Source organism: Mastacembelus armatus, chromosome 11 (genome assembly GCF_900324485.2).
Source record: "Mastacembelus armatus chromosome 11, fMasArm1.2, whole genome shotgun sequence".
Lineage (NCBI taxonomy): Eukaryota > Metazoa > Chordata > Actinopteri > Synbranchiformes > Mastacembelidae > Mastacembelus > Mastacembelus armatus.
In genome coordinates, this window is record NC_046643.1 from 8909698 (window position 1) to 8931781 (window position 22084).

Below are 22084 nucleotides of genomic sequence, written 5' to 3' on the forward strand. Positions count from 1 at the left end.
GAACATATGAGCAGCAATTCAGAGAGACAAACACAAGATGCATCCACATGGAGGACACTCCTCTCAGAACAATAATCAGCCTATCTGTTAGAGAACCAAACCTGTTGTACATATCCCACTGCCACATTATCCCACGCTCTGAATGCACACCACTGTAACATCAACAAAAAAGCCTCAGATGTGTGTGAGTATGGATGCATGGACACTCTCTAAGAACAAACACCTGAAAATCCACACACACAAGGCAGAATCTGTGATTTTGATCAATACCATTTTCCATAAACTGTACCGGTTCTTTCTAATCTGCAAGTTGTTGCTCCGTGCACTAGATTAGGTCTGAAGAGAATTATGCAGGTCCCATGACTAGGATATTGCACCATTGGTGTTTTTTTTTTCTTACCTGATTGCTCCTTCTGTTTCTTTTGGCCACATTTAGCCATATGTGATAAAAGTGACAGGACATAAGGATGCTAACAGACTCTGAGCAAACATGAGGGCAGGTAGGGCTTACCTTCTCTCCTCAGAGTGCACGGGGTGCACTGGGCAGGGGCAGTGGTAGGTGTGAGCTTCGGTGGGTCTTTCTTCTACCTCCCTCCTTGCTTCAGCCACGCGTGTCTCCCATGGGGTGCAATGGCATCAGATATTCAGTGATGCAGCCGAAAAAGAGGAGTGCTGTCCTCCTGGGCAAAGAGCTGGCACTTTGAACTGGTCCAGTTCTGCTCACAAGTGCAGGAAAAGAAACCCAAAACAAAAATAAAAAAAATTGGGAAACTTTCAGCTGCAGGTGTAGCAAAATGTCTGTTTAACTTTTATTTTTCTGCCTCCTCTGAAAAAGCAAAAACTCCATCCATGTGCTTTTTGGTAGAGACCATAAAAGGTAAGGAGAGGATGAAAGAAGAGTGGAAAATCCTCTCTGTGCTGTCTTCAAGCTGTCCAGACACAGGTCTGAGGAGCACCTTCCCAATCTGTGCACTCTCGCTCTCCAGAGTGGAAAGTAGGAGGGAAGGAGCGAGGGAGCAGTAGAGAGAGTGAGTAACAGAGTGAGACTCAGTCAGTCAACTCAGTCAGGCAGTGAGGCAGGCAGCAAGGCAGCGTATATTGAGCTAAAGGCTGTTGGTCCAAGCAGACTGCACTCCCACTCTCAGGACTTATAACCAGGGGCTGTGCACCTCTCTGCTCCAATCTCCCTGGCTTATTCCATGATCCCCTCTCCCACTGGCTTATTTTGGAAAAGACAGACAGGATTGTTCATTGGGTTAACCCCCTTCATACAAAAAGCAAGTGTCTGTGGCTGGCTGCACTGAGGAAGGAGGGGAGTGAGCAGGATGGGGTGGGGTAGCAACCATTCAAAGAGGGGTGGGGTAGGATGAAGAAGAGGAATGGAACGAAAAGAGACGAGAAGAGGGGAATTCGGTGGAGTATCTCCTGTTCTGCCTCCCTCCTCTCTCCTCTCCTTCCTAAACTCACCTTCCAAGAAATCAAACTCTTCTTTATTCTTCTGCTTTTCAAGTATGCTCATGAATCAAACAATCAAATCAAGCTCAGCCTGTAGATACTGGAGTGAAAAGCCCCAGAGAATTGAATGTTACAGCCTCCAACAAAAACAGCAAAAATCTTTTTTTTTTAACTTGCCTTGGAGCTCTTAGTGACAATCTGTGTGAAATAACACTGGATACATGCAATGCATGAAGGTGCACTGTGTTGTCACCTGAAACCTGCCGCAGTTTGGGTATAATTGCTGCATGATAGCACTCTCTTAGGGCTAATCACCAAAGTGCAGCATTAAATATCGGCACACATTTCACGACCACAGTCCATCCCTTCACTGCTAGAAGATGCATTAGAAGCATCAAATAGACCTTACATTTTAAACAAGCCAAGCACTTTCACTAATTCTCATAAACATGTGTAATTGGAAAACATGTTATGGACATTAGCTAATAACCTGGATGATCTATGGTTCTATCTTATCGTTCACCAGGTAACTTCCAACAGAGCAGAGGTTTAGTAAGACCACTACAGGCTTAGCATTCAGTCTTTCATTGGCAGAGTGTTAGCTGGCCTTGTGGTATGGTAGTGGACCTTGAAGAGCGTGATGTTCCATGAGTTTGATTGGACAAGCCAGAGGAAAGCTGGCCTAGCCTTTTCCTGAAAGACCTACTGGGAGTAAGCCATTGGCTGTGTTAGAGATCAGATTGATACTGTGATTCCAAGTAGAGCTTAAAACAGTAAAGCAAGAGGAGAGAGAGGTAGAAAGAATTAATAAAAGGATCAGTGTCTGACATTCGTTCATGCTCCTGTGGTTTTATTCATCACCTCATTGTACGTGTTGGGTCTGCTGTTTTGAAAGGTTTGTCTTTTCAGCAACAGCCACAGATTCATTACTTCAATCACTGCCTAAATTCCAGCTAGTTATCAAAAGCTGGCAGTCCAGCTGCACTCCTTTGGTTCATGTTTTGCTCATGAAGACTAATAAATGTCTCCAGACTGTGTAATCTATCAACCATTAGAATGAAAGTCAGGCTGAAATGAGCTTTTCCTTGCATGAGAACTATAGGCTCCATCTCAAAAAGGCCATATTTGGATAATGTTTATTATATTTAATTGGACCCGCTGTTTGAAGACTCATTATGGTCAAATTTATGATGCTGATGGGTTTTTTTTTGGTTCTTTCGCTCTCATTGGTAAATTCCATCAATATCAAGTTGGCAAAGTGATCAAATATTGGAAGAATAAAACATGAAACTCATTTTATTTCTTTCTTTGCACAGATGTCTCTATAGTACTGATGGAAGGTCATTGTTGATTATGCTGTTAAGTGAACAGAAAAGTATTTTCGTCGCATCTGGAGCCAGCTAAATTGAATAATCTCTAAAACATAAGCAATAGGCGTCGCGTCTATGAAGGAGCTATAGTACAGTTGAAGTTGGCTGAATGGCTCTCTGAAGATGGAAAGGGTGGAGTGACCAGATGTCCAGCAATGATGTCATCAATAGGAGCCCTGTGTGGTAGTCAGTACTGCCATTCATTCATCCCCCAGGTGTGTGTTTCTGTATAAGCACCCATGCATGTGTGTGTGTGTGTGTTTTTTGATCACACCCTTACCACAAAAGCAAGAGCTTTCTTAGCTCAACGAGGAAAAAAAATAATGACAATAAATCAATTCAGATTTGGTTGGCGGAGGCTCACATACAAACACACTCATGTTACAGTTCCACTTACAAATTCCGCCGTTGGCTGCTCAACTATTTCAGCTCATCCTCTAGTACTCTCACACAATACAGATTCATTCTCACTCATACCCTTTTGGTCAGCACACAGCCCCTGAAAAATCCCAAGACCATTCAGTTCAGCACAGTACACAAGTCCCCTCCCACTCAGTTGCTTTTACAAGGTGAAACATTCCCGAGAAAAGGGAAAAAACACCTGGTCGTCATAAGTTTCTCTTTTTTCACTTCATTTTTTCCCTTTGCTCCATTCCATCAGTAAGAGTAAAAACAAACACCAGCCTTTTACTGACTGGAAAACTGTTGCATTGCATCACGCAGACTTTGTCCTTGATGTTCGTCAAAAGCCCAAAAATAAGCTATGAAAGGCAAGTTGGCGTCACCAATACACTCCACCCAACACCGCACCCCATGTCACCAAACATAGACCCACTATGTGTTAACGCATGGGGGTCTGTTGTAGTCAAAGGTGGTGTGTTTAGGGTGGGCTGAGTTTGTTTGCAGTTGCATTGAGCATGTATGTGCCTTTAGTGGGTTTTGTGAATGGTTAGAGTGTGCTGAAGGGTGGAGTTTGTGTTTGTGAGCTTGATGGGTATTAACTTTTGGGTTGTAATATGACCTTGTTTATATAAGTCACTGGCCACTTTCAATAAAACACTGTATGGTGGTAATTGCATTGATAGCATGAGCTAATATGGTTTTGACAGGGTTAAACCTCATTACTCTGATGCACAAAAATTCCTTTAAAGGCTCCTCAGTGCCTCCATTTTCACCACTGCTTCAGAGGGTTACACCTACACCTGATGGACTTTCCAGCAGTTAAGTCCCTTTTATTCAAACAAGACAACATTATCAAGTAACAAAGGTCAGAGTTGAGGGTTCACACAAGGACAGCAGAGGACAGGGGGGTCTCTCTTGCATCTCTCTCTGTTCTCTGCTTTCATACTCAGTCTTTTCTTCACTATCAGCCTCCCTTTCCCTCGGTCGATGATTCAAAAGACTGTTTTCTCTCAGGTGATGTGGTCCACCTTTGTCTGTTCTAACCTTACAAAGGAATGCCTGGCATTCACCAGGCTGTGCCTACACAGGGTCCTTAAGGAGAAAGAAAAAAGACGGTGAGGGAAGAAGGGAGAAGAGAAGGATAAAAGCTACACAAAAGTGAATACAAAGAGATAGGTAGCTGAAGAGCACAAATGTAGTGAAAGAAAAAGAATAAATAAAGGAGAGGACAGAAAAGGAAAGGAAGAAACATTTATATAGGGCAAAAGACAGAAGAGAGGAAAGAATGGAAAGTGCTTGCTGGAAGGAGAAGGGAATTTCAGTTTTTCACACAGTGGATAAAACTTGAGGCCTCTGAAATTGATATAAATTTCAACAGGGAAATTCCTCAGAGATGGGCTTGGGAGTCTGCCACCACATTCAACTGGCACAAGGGCGGAGAGTGTGGGTGGAGTGATGGAGGGCATGAGAGAAGAGGGAAGGGAGGTGGATGGATGGATGGAGGGAGCAGCTAAAAAAGGAGATGTTTCTGGCTGGACTCCCCCTGGCTCACCTGAAACATATTGTTGCTGAGCTCAGTTTCCCCTAGGGTAATCATTTCACACTGATAAAAGGGGAAGGGGAGACAGAGGAGAGAAAAGCAGTGGCAGTGTTTCTACCCTGGGAAAAAGCTCTTCTGAGGTATTAGAGGACAGCCAGGGTATTCTTGTTCTGTGTTACAGCTAGAAAACGAAGACAAGTTGCAGGTAGGAATAACTGGAGGATGGCTGTGCATTTAAAAAAGTGTTAGCAAATTAATTTCCTCTACTTTCCACACACACATCACATGCACAGCTAACGGGACAGGAGAGGGGTGGGTGCCCATTTGTTAAGGTTTCCAGAGTAACTAGTCCACTTTTCTTGCTCTGGCACATACACACCTATGTGCATGCATGCACGTGCACACATGCAAGTTGCTGCAGCACGTGTAAATAGAGGGGTGGCGATTGAATGGTATTTTACTGCTTCTGTATTCACGACAAGTTACTCTGACCTTGGGTGGTCCCTACTGAAAGACTTCTAGGATCATTAATCACCAGTCAGGAATCAGATGTCAGGTGTGTGAGCGCATGAGAAAGAGGAGACGATTGGTGTGTACCCCAAGAGGGAGCGAGAGCACCTACTGCACCTACTGCATGGTAGAAACAGTAGGTGTGCAAGTGTGTGTGAGCATGTCTGAGGTTAGCCTTGCGTACCAATGGAGATCCTAATCAGCTGAGCTGGTGGTGGGATGAAAGAATGCGAACATTATTGCCTGGTAATTGTTTCCAGAGTGCAACAGTGCTGCTATATCTCAAACAGAAGAGCTTTCATTGCAGTGTGTGTGTGCATACACAATTACACATCTACTGTTCTATAGGTCAAGGTTATGGGATACATGCATGAGCAGAAAGCACAGTGACAGGACTCCCAAAGGAGTGTCAGTGATTTGAGTTAAAGCCATTGCAAATTTTTAGTAATTCCCAAAAGCTAACTTTCATTTTTCCACTTTACCTTTCATTCAAAAATCTCAAAAGAGCATCCATTCATCATCTATACCCACTTATTCCTATTTAGGGTCAGAGGGATCTGCTGGAGCCTATCCCAGCTCTCTTTGGGTGAAAGGCAGGGGTACACCCTGGACAGGTCACCAGTCCATCACAGGGCCACATAGAGACAAACAACCTCACACACTCACACTCACTGCTATGGGCAATTTAGAGTCACCAATCAACCTGACATACATGTTTTTGGACTGTGGGAGGAAACCAGAGTACCTGGAGAAAACCCACACAAGCACAGGGAGAACATGTAAACTCCACACAGAAAGGCCCCTGATGGGTTTCTAACCAGGATCCTTTTTGCAAGGCAACAGTGCGAACCAACAAGCCACTGTGCTGCCTTCAACAGAGCATACAAACACAAATACACTTTGCATTTATAATTCCCCTGGCTACTAACCTAACCAATAGTCTGTCAATCTTCTGTGAAGGTTAATACGCTTGCACACAAACAATATAAACACACCCAGAGGTCTGTAATCAGCTGTTCATCACCCTACCAGCTTCCTTTTTTCCTGTTATTAACAGACAAGAAATCGGTTTCATTGACAGGACAATCGGTAAAGATGATCTTTCACAAACATGGAGAGAGACAGAGACATGCTTAAGTTTGTTTTGTTATAATTTTGAAAACCACATATCTTTTCAGAACCAGCAAACAAGAGAGCAGTTTCCTTCACAGCAGGAGCAACTGAATCCCCAAACCCAAACAATCAGGTTAGAGTAAATAAAGTCAACTGCCAGAGTTTAGACATCCTGGCAGCACATCCGAAACTCCACCCTAGATAGATATGAGGAGCTGGCACTGTACTCCAAGGAAGTTCATTCCTATGTGTCTTAACCTTCAAGAATAAATGTTAATACAGGAAGCCTTCTGAGTGCAGCACAGTAGATTATTGGTTGAGCCAAAATTTAATGAAGCTCAGAATGAGAAGAATGACTCCAAGTGTTTGTTGCAAGTGTTTTATCTCGAGATCATCTTAATTAATTTATTCACTCTAGTAATCATGGCTCAATTATCTTGTTATCTTGATATACAAGATTATACTGTTGCATTTCCAACTGTTACATTTTATAAGCCTATTAACACATAAGACTTGAATCACTGTGAAATGTCAAACATGCTGACAGGATGTTTTCTTGTGATTATTTGAATAAGTCATTGTGAAGTATAAGTTATAATACTGACGTCACTGAATTCATTTATTTGCCAGCAAACCAATAAAGTTGTGCTCCCACTACTTTCTGTTCAATGAGAAGTTGCAAAAACATGTTGCCCAAAGACACATTGTAATTTCTGCTACTGTAAGGCCTGGATTAAATGATCAGTGGTGGTCTCCTCTGACTGTGTCAGTTATGTTAGTGTGACAGATAAACTTTTAGGACATGAAAAAAAAAAAGTAAAACATTGTACAGGGAGACGATGTTGTTTTTTCCTACCAACAATGCAAAACCCAAACATAAAGCCAAACAAATTGTAAAGGGACCTTATGGACACCTTGTATATCAGTATATATATCAATAAACAAAACAACAGCAAAACAGCAAATCCTCACATCTGAAAAGCTGCCAGCCAGAGATTTTATTTTTGCTTGGATAAAGAGTTGTAACTGAAAATCTGTTGCTAAATAGGCAATAAGTGGCTCATTGATCAATTATGCAGTTAAATACTTCAGTTAAATACTTCAGCTCGTCTATGTAAAATAAAGTTGGTGTTATTAACATTTTATTTTTGATGCTACTCATCTTATGTTGCAAATAAAAGTTGTGATAAGCAATTAGGTTACAACTCAAATCTGTAATGTCTGTATACTGCCAAGGAGAAAGCATATAATCAATCTTTAATTTGAGCAAATATTAAAAGATAAATAACTTCCATAAGGAGTTGGAACAGATTCAGAAATAATAAACAGATCAGTACTGGATCCAGCTTCAATGAACTGCTAATCTTAAGTTACACATCAAACAAGCTGAAACAAGCTTCCCAGCATTATCAGCCTTGTAGCTTCTGTTCTGCAAAGCATTACAACAACTTAGGTTGTGACCTCTTGAGTGGCAGCAATCCTTTCTGTGACCTTTACCCTCTATATTCACACTAAGTAGTTCCTGTGTTCCCAGCGCAAATGCCTCAGGAGGTCAGAGCCGTCCTCTCAAACCTGCTGTTGTAAGTTTAGTCCTATTATAACAAACTCATTCTCTCACTTGACCACTGGCTGACCCTTGAGAACCTTCTGGTATTGTTTGTTTTGAGTTACAGCCCGTTTACTGCCAGATATCCCCACTGAGCTTACACTGTGAAGCTGTCAGTAGTGCTATCTGTAAAAAGGCGTGCACACACACATGCATCCTGCTAAACGCACACTCACTCATATTCACATACAGTAAACTGGTGCCTTGTCCCACCTGACTTCCTATATAGTTTTGTGGATGTGTCCTGACCTTGATGTTCACAGGAACCTCCTCCCTAAACAGCTGTTTCCATGTGTCCCAGCTCCCATCCTACAACCACAAGGAAACAGAGAAATTCCATTGTGCTGGTTGTCTCAGAGCTCAGTCTGCACTCAGTCTGTGGATATCACAACATGAATTTCACATTCTGAATAGCTAATGTCCCAATAATGCATCTGGGAAAATGGTTTGAGTAACACAAAATTGGCTCTCAGCAAGACATTTAGATATATTAACTGTCGGAAAGGCTCAGGTTTCATCTTTGATCATTTTGGGAGTATAAATAGGGAACAATATGACCTTGTTCAGAATGAAGGAAATTAGCCATAAAATGCTGTTGACTGAGGGACTGTTTGATACATAACACACCCTTTGGGGAAACACCGTTTTCTTCATACAAAATTCATTCCGTTGATGTATTCCTGTGAAACTGAGAAGACAGGGCGATGCGGGGATGGAAATACGTGTGTGGATATTACACAAAACAAGCTGTCAAAATGAAGCACAAATAATGAGCCTGTCAACATGTGTGGCAGACCTTAGCCAACAAACCACAGTTTATGTCAGGGAAGCTGGGTTAACACTAACTCACACATGTAGCAATGGAGAGAAAGTTGCAACTCAGTTTGAAAGCCGCTGCTGTTCTGCTTCTCTGATCTATCTCTGTTTTTTTCTGTTTTTGCCCGATTTCAACTCAAAAGCCTGCAGATGTGTAGCTATGTTTAAGAAGAAAAAAAAAAGCATCAGGCCTTTGGTTTTGGTTAACATGGAGAGACACGCCAGAAAAATAAAGTCCTCTGAACTGTACAAACACCACAGCAGAAAAACTCCAGCATGGACCACCCATGGAGGTGGCAAGTGAGCAACCAAGACCAAAACCAGCCTCTTGGATGAAGGTGCTAGTAGATAAAGAGCATAACATGCATGGATGAATAAAGAGTCAGATACAGATGTGTTTCTAACACAGCTGAAAGGATGAGAAAAGATGGAGGACAGAATTGAAGTTAATGCAGCCTTGTCATAATGCAGCCCAGTAGCTGTGAAATTTACCATGGTCCCTGTGGTAAAGATCATTGCGGACTGATATTACAGAAAACACTTGTCAGGGAGCTATTTTGACAGCTATTCAACAGAAGAGCAACAGGTGAAACTGATGAAACAGGATTTTATCAGCAGTACCTTACTACAGCTCTGATAGAGCATTAGGGGACTAAAGAGTAAGGCTCACATCAGTAAGACAAAATCTTCTGGATTACATACATGCATTGTTCCCTTGTGTAGATGAATGTAATCTGAATCAGTATAGCTAAGGAATTGCAGACCCCACCACAACCAATAAAATCTACTACTTAGAAAACAAATTATTTATGAATGGAAATACATTGAATTGCAATTGCTGTTACCTACCTACCATAAATATTATCAGAAACTGGGTTTGATTTCATGAAACGCTATAGTTTCTTGACAGATTATTTGGCTGTACCACAGTCTTTTCCTAACCTCAACCATACTGTGGAAATCATCCTCAGATATTGCAGAAAAAACAGGAAATCTTAGGTTTTGCAGAATCACTGTCAATTAATGTTAATGTTCTTCTCTGGTGGTCACATACTGAAGATGAGACCTGTCAAAGGTATTTATCATCTCCAGTCTTTTTCAGTATCATGCGCCCAAATCCTTCTCAGGCCCAAGAAACCCACCAATACTTAACCCATTAACGCCTTCCTCACTTCCAGTTGCAAGCTGCAGGCCTGAGGCTATGGATTGTCTCTGTGCACGTGTCTGTCTGTTTCGTACATCTACAAGTTTTTTTATGAGATGCAGTTTGATGCCTGTCTGACACATCTACATTTCACCAACAGATTTCCTGCTTTAACTAGCTGCAAGCAGCAGCTGTGCCTTTTCTTTCCTTAGGCAGACAAATAAACATTATTGTTGGAGCTTGAAGAGGACAAGGTTGTGACTTCTGTCAGTTGTGTGTGTGTGTGTGTGTGTCGGTTCAGGAAAACACAAAGAAGATGGGCTCGATAAATGCATGGAATAACATAAAAGAGAAGATAAGCAGGGAACATACAATAAGCGACACTGCACATGAATTGTTCATTTCAGATGCCAAATAAATGTTCTTTACAGCCGTGTAACTCAGTGAGGCTTTTTCCTGCTGCTAGCCGCTACCTTGTCTTGCACAGCATGCCAACAAAACCACTGTTATCACTGTGTTACATGTGGCCAAAATCACCAGGAGAGTAATCCGGTCAAGTGAAAATTCCAGGACAAACAAGCGTTCACACACTACATCCAACACCATGCTACTTTGGAAAACACAAATAACTTCTGGCATGACAGACTTGGGCTTGTGCTCATTCCAGGCCAGTTTCTCATGGGACAAGAAGCAGAATGTGAATTGCAGAGAACATTTTGAAAAAAACATATTAACGACTTGTTAGTGTTACAATTACAGTTCAATTGCATACAATTGTCACAAATGCAGTCATTGGAACTTATGAAGTCTCACATTTAAAACACAGACAGGAAACAGGGCTTTTATGATGCCATTTATAATGTCTGAGTATGTTTTAGCATCTGCACCAGATGTCCGTGTGATTAAATGCCATGATAATGAAAAATCTAACAAAATATGTCTGTGTGTACTGCATGGCCTTTGGATCTTTTTTATATAGATGCTGCAGTAAATCACACCTTGTCCAATACCAGCTGAACACACATATAAATACAAAATATCCAATGATCTCATCTATAAAAAGCCCAAAAATTTTTATATAAATTTGCTTTCTTTTTTTATCTTTTTTTTTTTTTGCTTAAGGCTAATCTGTCCTTTCCCATCCCTATTTGCCTTGCAAAGTTGAAGTCATGCTATCCTGGAAAAGATATTAGCCTGTGTTTTGTATGAAACCAGAAGCCACATCAGTAAATTTATCTGAACCTCTACTACAATTTAATATCATGTAATTCTATATTCATGTTAGTTTATGTCCATAGCAGTTGGAGCAGATAGGGAATTGGAAAATAGGGGCAAACATGTATGCAGTGCACACAGAGAAATACATATGCATGTGGTTAACAATGGATTAAATCCCTCCACTCGATTCTGACCTTTAGTTAATCATCTTTCTCCTTCTCTTCTCATTCTCCAACTCCAGCCTCTTGCCCTCCATCCTCAATATTTTTTCTCCCTTGGTGTGTCTTTTAAAGGCTGAGCCCTCAACTCCACCACTGGGCTGTGGTTCTGTCCTAAACCATTCACATGGAACTGGTTAGGAAGGCATTCCTTCCATGGAGGGAATGTCTGGCACCCAGCGCCTGTAATACAGAAATCATAAATGAGAGGTCCAGCCTAATCACATCCCGTGGTACTCTCACCCTCTCCAAGCTCTCTCCTCCTCCTTCCTCTTCCTCTCATCCTCACAGAGGAGTTAATAAGAAGGGGGTGGGAAGATGAAGAGTGATAGCTGAGCTTTTCCTTATATAAAGGTGTAAATCACTTGAGGAAATAGGACAGATCTGATTATGGTGGTTGGTAAATATTCCTGCTTATCTGACCCTCTACCTCCAATCCCAGAGAAAGAGTGTTTTATATATTCATATATAAATAAACCCATACAATGTTACACATTTTGGGCATAAAAGACAATAACAAGACAATATGTTTTGCAAGACAGACTCCAAATTTCTCTCAACAATAGGGAAGTAAGGCCATGTTGAATAGCTTATGGTTAGTCATATGTCTGCAGTGGATTACCCTAAAAATCTCTTTTTTGCACAACACCCTGATAAGAAGAACCTGACTTTATATTTCAGTGATGTACAATTGTAACACAAGATAGCTAAAAACCTTTCTTTATTCTGTTACGTCATTTAAATCAGAATTTGGCTGCATTTATCTCAGTAGCTTCTTTCAGTGAATTACCTGTGATAAACCCCCTGCATGCTACCAAACAAATGACAGATAAACATAGCTGGTGAACATAGCCAAACATACAAGAGCCAGGAACAAAAAAGCCAAGTTTGCCAAGGTTGCATTATGTTTAACTGTGTGCTGCTGTGTCTTTTTTTTATATTACCACTGGGAATGACTAAAGTCAGACATTTTCTAATTCTACATGCAGTGGAAGAAAAAGGAAAACTAGAAGAAAATGACAGAAGACACATAGTTAGTTAAGACCTCCTGACAAAGGGGCATACTGTATACAAATACTGAGATACAGGGAAAGAATGAGCTGCTGTTATAAATGCAGCTACTGTATCTTACAAATCATCTCCAAAACAATATTTACAATTTTTCTTACAATTATTATAAATACTCCACTATATTTTCCAAAATGGTGAATGGGCAGTTGCCCACTGCTTTGCACCTCTTTTCCCCCTGTCATGCTGGAACTGTGTGTTCTGCTTCATAAGCTCCAACAAGTCTCCAACAAATGGTCTGGCTTGGTTTAGGGAACCTACAGATGTGCCTGCCCATGTTTCATCTTCCTGTTTCACTGCTGCACTTGGCCCTGATTCCTCTTGTTGGATAGAGGTGATGAGAAACAAGGCAGCGGAGGATTGCCTCTGTCCCACTGCCTCACCCATGAGGACAAAGTGCCAAGCAGAAGCCTGGTGTTTTCCACTTCACATTCCATCTGCTGAGGTTTATGGGCTAAAATCATGAAAGAGAGAAAATCAGGCCCAGGCTCATTGTTACCTGACGTATCTTTAATTTGAAATGACTACTCCAGGCTTTTATCGGCTGTGAGTAAATATTACATTAATAGTGCATAAATTACTTGAGCTGATCAAACTATCAGACTGAAACTCTTAATCCAGGACTGTGCTACACATGCCATTAGTACCATTATGGTACACTATTCTCCATTGATTAATTAGCCCATTGACAGGTCCACCTTTTCTGTCCCACTTCTCCCCTCCTGTCACTCTGATTCCAGGTCTTTCTCTTTGTTTTTTATTAATACTGTAAGTGGCACCTTCACATCTCTCCTGGTTTGGATTTCTAAAAGAAACACTCCATCAATGGACCCCTGAAAAAATGGCTGAGGGAAACAATGGTGCCCTTGAAATTCTCCTGCTCATTTTGCATGTAACGATATTGAGATTAAACACAATATTATTGTTGGCCCATGCAAGCCAATCACAATTTTCTCTAACCCATGCATCAGAGTATGGTGCATGTGGAAATAGTCTGTATTTCAAAACACTTTTACTTGCTGTTTTCTGATGGTAGTTTTTGGGTAGAGGGTAAGAAGGAGGGAGAGGGTAATTATAGTGCTGGGAGGAAAGTAAGAGTGGAAAAAAAAAAACATCTCCAAGATCAAGTGACAGAGGAACAATAGTCCAATACTTTGTGTTAGTTCACTCCGACATCAATACCAGCTTTTTAATAGTTCAACAAACAGCATGACTCTGGTGTCAGTGAGCAGTCTGTGATTAAAGCAGCAGTTCATTTTCAGATATGAGCTGCAGCCATAAACTTTAAAACTCACCAACTAATGCAATGGAGTGAGAGAAGTCTCAAGAGACTGGAACTTTTCTCATTTATTTTAATGAAGGCAGATCAAGAACAAAACCCATGGACTAACTTGTTAAAACATGCACAAAACAAGTTCTGAATGTCTGCATTGAAACTGTCTGAGGTTTATGGACATAGTTCTCATTTTTCACATCCTGTATCACTACTAGTGGTATTCACATTATGTTCTACAACATTTCCACTACTTTCACACTTTACCAGACAACAAAACAAGGTGAAATAGAGGCTTTAATGGCATCATTTACTCTGAAATAATCATTCTGTCTTCTAAATAAAAACAGACATACTGAAATCATAGTTTACAGCATATCCATTATTACACTGAATATAGACAATTGGGGTTTGTGTACAGGTAATTTAAGTATCGATTTGCCTGTGATCTGACACTGGGCATTAGTTGGACACCTGGTAGGTTTGTACGCACAGCACAAAACAAAACTCTTGAGATAGTGTAAATCCAAAATCCAGAAAGGTATGTAAGACTCAAAGACAGTAACCACAGTGATGCAGCTGCTTGCTGAAGTTTGCTGATGTCTTTGAAGGATAAAAACTATATAGTCACTGATGAAATCTTTATACAGGTCAAAAAGGATCAGCAAAGTGATGCATAATTTCCACCTCTTATTTGATGCTTTGATGTGGTGAGTCCAACAAGGAGTTTCACAGCAACAGGAAGCTGAATGACTTGTTTCAAACCATTTGCACACAACATCTCATCTCCAAACAGAGCCTTGTAAGCTGGAGGCAGTAAGCATTTGTAGTTTTACTCCACCGTACAGTGAATGCATCATCTTTACTATCAACATTCTTCCTTCAACGTCTCCCCTCTCATCTCTTCATATATATTCACCTGTAATCTGTCTGGGCCAGTGTGCTGGGCTATTCGTGGGCTCATGTCAAGGCTGGTCTAATCACCTTTCGGATCAGCACGGAGAACAGAGGAGGCTGTACCTTTTATCCCGAACCAAAGTCAACAAGGCAGGATTCCTGGGAAACATTGCAGACATTCTTGAAAGGAGAAAGCAGGGGTAAGCAAAAAAAAAAAAGAGCCACTGACCTCTGTCTCTTAAACTTAAGTGAAACAGAGAGTGAAGAATGAGTTGGAAGGGCATGTCAAAAAAACTCCAAATGCTAAGTTTACAGCTTATTTGCTGTTTTGTGGTCAGTTTCTTGCTGAAACAGTTCTGGTGAACATGGGAGAGTATGGCTCCAAACATCATCAGCTACCCCGCTACCTGCTTTTCCTGTTCGTTGATTACTTAACATCCCCTCTCTCCACCCCTGCACTCTTCTTCCTGTGCTGGCCCACAGGTTTGGCTGGTGACCCAGGGTAATTAATAACTCCCTTAACTAGGTGCTGTTTGCACAGATGGACCACCTCCTTCAGAACTGGCCACCCTTTTTGTCAATGCTATTTCCTCTCTCCTGTTAGCCAACCTATCACACGCTGTGTAAACACTGATGCTTGCTGAATGTGCCAAGCACAGCAGTGGTCCTGTAAGAGTTTGTGTTACCTGTGTAAGATTTTTACCCTTACATTTTCAATTTGTGTGTCTCGTAGCCTTGTTAGGAGAGTATGTGCTCTCTAAATCATAATAACAACCATATTTTAGAAGTGAAAACAAAAGAATATGAAAGAAAAAAGAAAAGAAAGATGTGTGTATGTGTTAGAGAGAAAGTGGAATGTGGCGGCAGTAGGAGGATGGGATTGGAGACATTTTGGCCAGGGATGTCAGAGAGGAATCAGTGAATAACTTGGCTTGTTTCTTTGTGGTGAGAACAGCATGGGCTGGAGGCTGGAGCCAGAGCCCACAATGTCTAGCCTGGAAGGTTCTCTCATTAGAAAGATTGGAGCGCACAGCCTCCTGGGAACCGCAGCGCTGGAAAGCAGCACTCATCAGAGCCCTGGGAACGCTCACTCTCAAGAGCATCGCAGGTATAAAGATAAGGAGACCGTAGATTCTTGCATCTTATTTTTCCTTTTAATAGATTGTCACTTGTCATTTGTCTCCGTGTTTGTGGTGATGCTTGGAATTGCCATGCAAATATACATCCCCTCTATGTTTGTCAACTGAATGCCTCTGAGAGTATCCGACATGACACGAGTGGAGTCTCAGTACTGTCTCCAGTGGAGGAAAAGTCCCCTTTGAAGGAGTGAAAATGCATGCCAGTGTTTTTTCTTAAAACACTCATTTTATGGCTTTCAGGGAGCTAAGCTGTGCTGATTGGAGAAGGAGCCAGAGAGGAAAGGGGAGAAGAACGGAACATATTCCAATGCGGGGTCCTCGATGTAAGGCTCGTCGGACCATCTGCTGTAAGGCCTAAGAGGCAGTCCTGAATGTTCCCCTTTAAATGAAGGGGAAAAAAAATATTTGAACCTGTGTACTCAGCCGGAAACCATAAACGGTCAGGACTCTTAACAAGAGCCATGCACATGTAATTGAAACAATCGAAAAGTCAGGGATACACATGTAGAAGTGTGTTCTCTCCTAAATTACCCCTGGCACATAGATCCAATAGCAGGTCATAAAATACATGTATGTTTGACTTTACAGAATCTCATTTAATCTTTTTTAAAGCGGTGCCTGTTTGCATTGGGGATAATGAGGATTCTTTTTAAAGGTCATTATTGAGTCTGCTGGTGAGTTTGCATGTGCGTGGGTGTCTCTTTGCCTGAATAACTGACTGTATGATTTCTGTGAGACCCTGTGTCTGGGTTTCTCCAGTGTGTGTGGCTTTTCAATGGCCATATTCAGAAATTCAGGAACACTTTTATATGATTACTGTATGACTCAGCCCAAAAGCTGCTGTACTCTACATGTGACTTTTAAATGTTCTCAAATGGACCTGAACAAAAACAGGCACTAGTTAACAATACCAACTAAAAGGTTTAAAGTATTGTGGTATGGGTTAAATCTTTTACTAAATGCTGTTCCTAAACATAAATATAAAAGATCTAATAATGCTAACTATGAGAGATCCAATAACAATGTGAGTATTGTACTGCATATTCTGTGTAAAATAAATACAAAAGTGTATGTAAATTTAATTTCTAGAATACACGGTTGACAAATTCAGCTACGCTACACTAATTTACCTTCAGCAAAAACAGCTTTATATATACCTGGGACTTTTTAAAGCAGTTACACTTTATTTCTCAGACATGTTTTGAGCTGGTTGTGAGTAAAAGCATTGGGTTTGGGAACTGGGTAACACAAGTGAACAAGCGATTTTTAGAGTCGCAGCCACCTAGAAGCCATAACTCAGCACTCCGACATGGATTCCTCTCTGGAGCAAGAAAAACAACACTTGCCATGATGAAACTGACGTTTGGGGCATGTGCTGAACAGTCAAAACTGTCATTGACATTAGCAGCAAATATAAGAAAATTATGCAGAACACCACTTATGACTCTGTGCAAACCACTTTAGCCCAGTGTTTGCTGTTTTTCAAAATAACAGCTTGGCAAACTGTGCAGTTGCTACCCTCCTCAATTTCTTCTACGTCAGTCCTGAAAGGTTAAGTAGTTGTCCTTTCCCAGAATAACCAGCCAGGGCTGTTTCAACATTTACCTCATAACTTCTATGAATGAGAAGACTTCCTGTGTGGAAAACGTGGTGATTAATTTTGCCCCCAGCATCATAGCTGTGTTGATTGTATTCACCCTGCAGGGAAACGTATCCAAGTCAGTCTGGTCCAAGTGAATGGTTAGAAACTCCCACTGCAAACAGAGCTTTCTGAAAACACTCAGCAAACTGCCAAGATAATACAGAAAGCTTTTCTTCAATGAAATGGTTTTGACACCTGAGAGGCTGGCTGCTCTAATTGGGCCATGTGCTAAATTGCGGCCCTTGTATCCTACAGCTGTAGCAGCTGACTAACACTGCCTTTTCACAAAACAAATACTAGCTACTACTTTAAACTGCATGCTACTGCTTAAAATGTCAATCTCTTGCTTTTATTTGTGACATTTTTCTCTGACTGAGAATGGATTGTTTTTATAGAGTAATACAGCTTTAACTGAAGATTATTATTATTATTCAGTAGCATACTCTATTTGGCAATACACCCACCCTCATGCAGATTATGTATGCTGACCACACTCCACACCAATGGCTAAGGCCTGAACAAAATCCTACGGGAAATCCACAGAGGTTGCAGTGTCGCATGAAGAAAACCATCACCAGAGAACGTGGCAGTAAAAACTTTATACAGTTAGACTGCATGAGTAGATAGAGACCATGAATTTATGTGTTACACAGTAGGAGACTAGGGATTATTGACAGGTTCATGTCTCTCCATCATCATGTATTATTGGTTCGCTGAACCCTGTTTTTGAAAAAAATGCAAGGGGCTGCATGGGTGGGAGCCTGTTGTCTTAGGTACATGAAATACAACATGGAAAGTTCCAGTCTATGTAACAGATTCATGAGTTTGAAGGATAAGTAGATGCCAAAAAGCCTGCACCAGTTTATAATATTAAAAGGAAAGGTTTATATGTTTGGAAAGTTATAAAGGCAGGAATCAGTTTTACTGTCTTCACAACAATTGCCGAGTAAGCAGCATAAACACAGGGTTCATATTAATGAAGTAAGTATCATCTGCTAATTGATATTGCCTTATATTTTTGCCAGAACCATCTACACGTCTGCCGCATTATGGTGGTCCCACTTACATAAATGAGATGGCTGTGTTTTTTAAAGTGCTGTTGTCTCTCCAAAGTCATGGTAGTAGATTTCAGTAAGTAAGTAGGAGACATTTACAGGTTACTAAATAAATACACCACACTGATGCCAGAACAACCGTGTTTTTGAGGCTTTCTGTATCAGTTACAGAAGCTTTGCTGCAGTTCACACTTCATACACAAGCTTTTCTAAATTATGAGTGAGCAGGTGTATTTTCCAACTTTTCCTGACCTTGCACACCTTACAGAGAGGACATGCTGATACTGTAAATCAAGGCCTCTGATCTCTCAGCCAGGAATTCCAGACTGCCTGGGCCACACCGTTGAGATCAGTGAAATACGGAAACAGCAGCTCCGTAGACCAAGAATTCAAAAAATGCTATTAGACTTCTGGTTTTCTGCAGAGGTGACGAGGAGAAGGAGTTTAGGGGCTGGAAGATATTTTCTAATTTTTGAATAACTGAAATAATCCACTTTTAACCACAGCCACGTGTAGTGGTTTGTGAGGACCACACACAAACTCTAAGACGTGCATAAATTAGAGCTCAGCCACATGTAAAAGTATGGATATATACACTACTGCAAGGCCATGAACTATGAATGAATCACAGACAGACAGGCAGCCAGGAGCACACATAAACACACACACACACACACACACACACTACATATGAATCAAAATAAGATATGCCTTTATGGCATCCCCAACAAACTTTACGCAGCATCAGAACTGATTTTTCTCAAGCAGCTTCTATCCCATCTCACCGGCATCAGCCAGCTCATTAGAGGGACTGGTGTACTGTTACATGGGGATAGACAGAGTGGATGGAACAGGAGAAGCTGCACAGTATCACAGCAGGAGAAACAGCCTGCAGCTGCAGCCTCAACAGCTATCGTCATACCTTCTTCATGTTTTCTGTGTATACATAGCTTCTGAGGAATGCTCCAGGTGTTTCATGGGTTTCCATGAGGTGAAATCACAAAAAAAGATGTCGAGTGGTCATGATGAAGATGTGCTGAAAACCTAGCTCATAAAGTTTTTTTGAATGGGGCCACCAAGCCGCACATGCTGCAGGAGCTGAACAGCATTTCACACCAAAGGGGCAAGATTTTGCCCTTTGTGTGACTTAAGCGTTAGTTCTGATTAGCAGTGAAACAAACAAACAAAACAGTTAAACTGGTGAAATTCAAAGCCAAATGTCTCCAAAAATCTGCTCATGTTTGAGAGAGAGAGTGTGTGGAAAAATTAAATGAGACATCATGGGCAGAGTAACACAACTGGTATTTGCAAAGAGAGGAGCTCAAAGTATAATCTAATACCTCTGATCAAAAGCCACCGAGAGGACATATGACACCACAATACGGGTTAGGAACCCACAGTTTCTGGTTGATTCTTTGTTGTGGGGCCCCTTTCTCCTCCGCTTCCATTTCTTCATATCTTTTCAGGGACAAAACAAAAACACTATTTACACATGACAAACTGCAAAGCACTTCCCACTGTCAGGCTGTGCGAGGTGAGAAAACAGTACAGATGAATTAGAACGCAACAGGAAAGAGTGAGAGTGCCAGAGACGCACTGGTTTAAATGTTATTCTGTGTGCTCGCGTGAATTTCCTTTTTCAAAACAAAAGAAGCCTTGTCTGTGATTTCCGAGACCAACAGTTTATCTCATCCTGATCAGCCAGCAGGCACCTTCACCTTGACCAAATACAAAAGATTCTGAAATCAGCTTTGTTGATTTGTAAGGAGCCAAACCCCAATAAAGGAAAATGGGATTCTCACCACTCATCCTCATTACCCTTTAAGTATATGTCTTTCATTACAAAGACAGAACTAAAAATCCACGAAGTGCATTTAGAAGAAACTACAAGTCATTCATGCTTGTCAGGCAATTGCAAAAGGCCAACAGTGAATGAAAACATTGGCCATCACAGTATATCACTGCCTCATAACAAGAGAAGGAGTTGGAAGCTCATCAAACTGCAGTTTGTGGGAAAAATCGGAGAAAACATTTCCAAGTATGTCATATTTTATTGACACCGTATCAAAGTGAGAAACAGGTACAAAGGTGAAGTTCTGAAGGAGACAGGAAGTTTGGATGGACTAATGGTCTCAGGAGCTATACTGTAAATCGAAGGGCATTTAAAGGCAGTTTACCTGAACAAAACTGACTACTCCTTGCTAATCCAGTTAGATGGTTTTTTCAGCCCCTTAGAAACAGAAAAAGACATTTTGCCTAAAGATGTAAACTTACATTTTGGTTCAGCTCCACTTTAAGAGACTAGCGAGTGGTTTATTTTGGCAGTTTGAGCTCTTGAGTTTGAGCTAATGGTCCAATGTAAGTCTATATTTTTAACATTTAAAATTTTTACTTTATGGGTTGCGTTCACAGATGGATGAAGTAACTCTACCGTGTTCCAAGACAGCGCCCCATACACTCCCATGAAAGTTTCTGCCATGTGCTTAGACCAATAAAGCATAATGTTGATCCAGTTTGACATCCCACACACATGAATATCAGCAAAATAGATTAATGATATTGTTCTTTGTTAGTTTTTGGTTTCCTACAGTACAGGAGCACTGCATGAAATAATCCAGTTCATTTAAATGGGGTCACTGTGCTGGTTCTGTGGTGTGCGGATACAGAGGGTTCCCCCTGAAAATCAGGAGGATCCCTCCACTGTGCTCTCTGGTAAAAATGTTAAAGTTTCAGGCCAACTCCAGTCCAACATCTTCCAACAAGGTTACTTCTCAATTTCTGTGATGAAAGATAAAAACATAATCACTGTCTTAACAAATTAGCCCTCTTGAATAATTTAGCCTATGAGATGTGACTAAACTTCCAGAAGAAATTTCAGCAAAAATCCAGTTTTATATTTATAGTGCTCATGTTCTTTATTGTTTTACAGAAACTTCCTTCATAATAATTGAAAGGACAACTTCAACTGTTGCCATCAAGCCAAAATTGTAGCACAGCCAGTAGCTGTTCTTGGGGGTTTTTCTGGAATATTTTAATACCAATATTCAGTTTAGGAACAAAGTTTCTCTGATCATTGGAGCTAGGGAATTTCAAAATACTTTTTGTTAATCCTTTATGATGAATGTTTTTGGCATTTTATGCCTTTCTTAGAGAGATGTAAGCATGGAAATAAAAGTACAGAGAAATAGCATCCAGCAAAGGTCACCAGCTAAGGCCAACTTGGGGATGTTGCCATTTGCGTCTTTAACCCCTGTGCCACCGGGATGCTTTTAACATCTTCTGAACGGTTTTATTTTGAAATGTATTTTTATATTAATGATCTGTACCGTTCTCCTAAATGAAATGCTTTGTTAATAGCAGTTATAGGAATGTTAGTTTTACATGCATTTGTACAGCTACTGTAAATGTTAGGGGGAAAATGACTTTTTGCTCTTACATACAATCAGAAATTGCTCTACTGAAAATGTTGAACTTAAAGTACAGGGTGCAGTACATAAAATAGCTGAGCCCTGTGAACGTCAGTGGAGTTTTTGACTAGCTATTTCTTTAATGCTCTTTTAATGAAGTGTGGCTGGAAGCCTGGTCTCAGTAAGATGTGATTAGTTTTAATGTCAAAAT

The 22084-nt window shown here is 40.9% G+C and overlaps 1 protein-coding gene across 2 annotated transcripts in view; it reads right to left on the bottom strand.

Annotated features, from left to right (window-relative positions):
* col8a2 (collagen, type VIII, alpha 2) overlaps positions 1-8360 on the bottom strand; it is a 47462-nt gene extending 39102 nt beyond the window's left edge. Inside the window, exon 1 of one of the 2 annotated variants that reach the window (XM_026300510.1) lies at positions 8246-8360. The gene's annotated coding sequence lies outside the window, so the exon portion shown is untranslated. Of the gene's footprint in view, positions 1-511; positions 1025-8245 lie in introns of those variants that run through there. The other variant, XM_026300508.1, reaches the window with a different exon arrangement.
* Positions 8361-22084: the final 13724 nt, after the last annotated feature.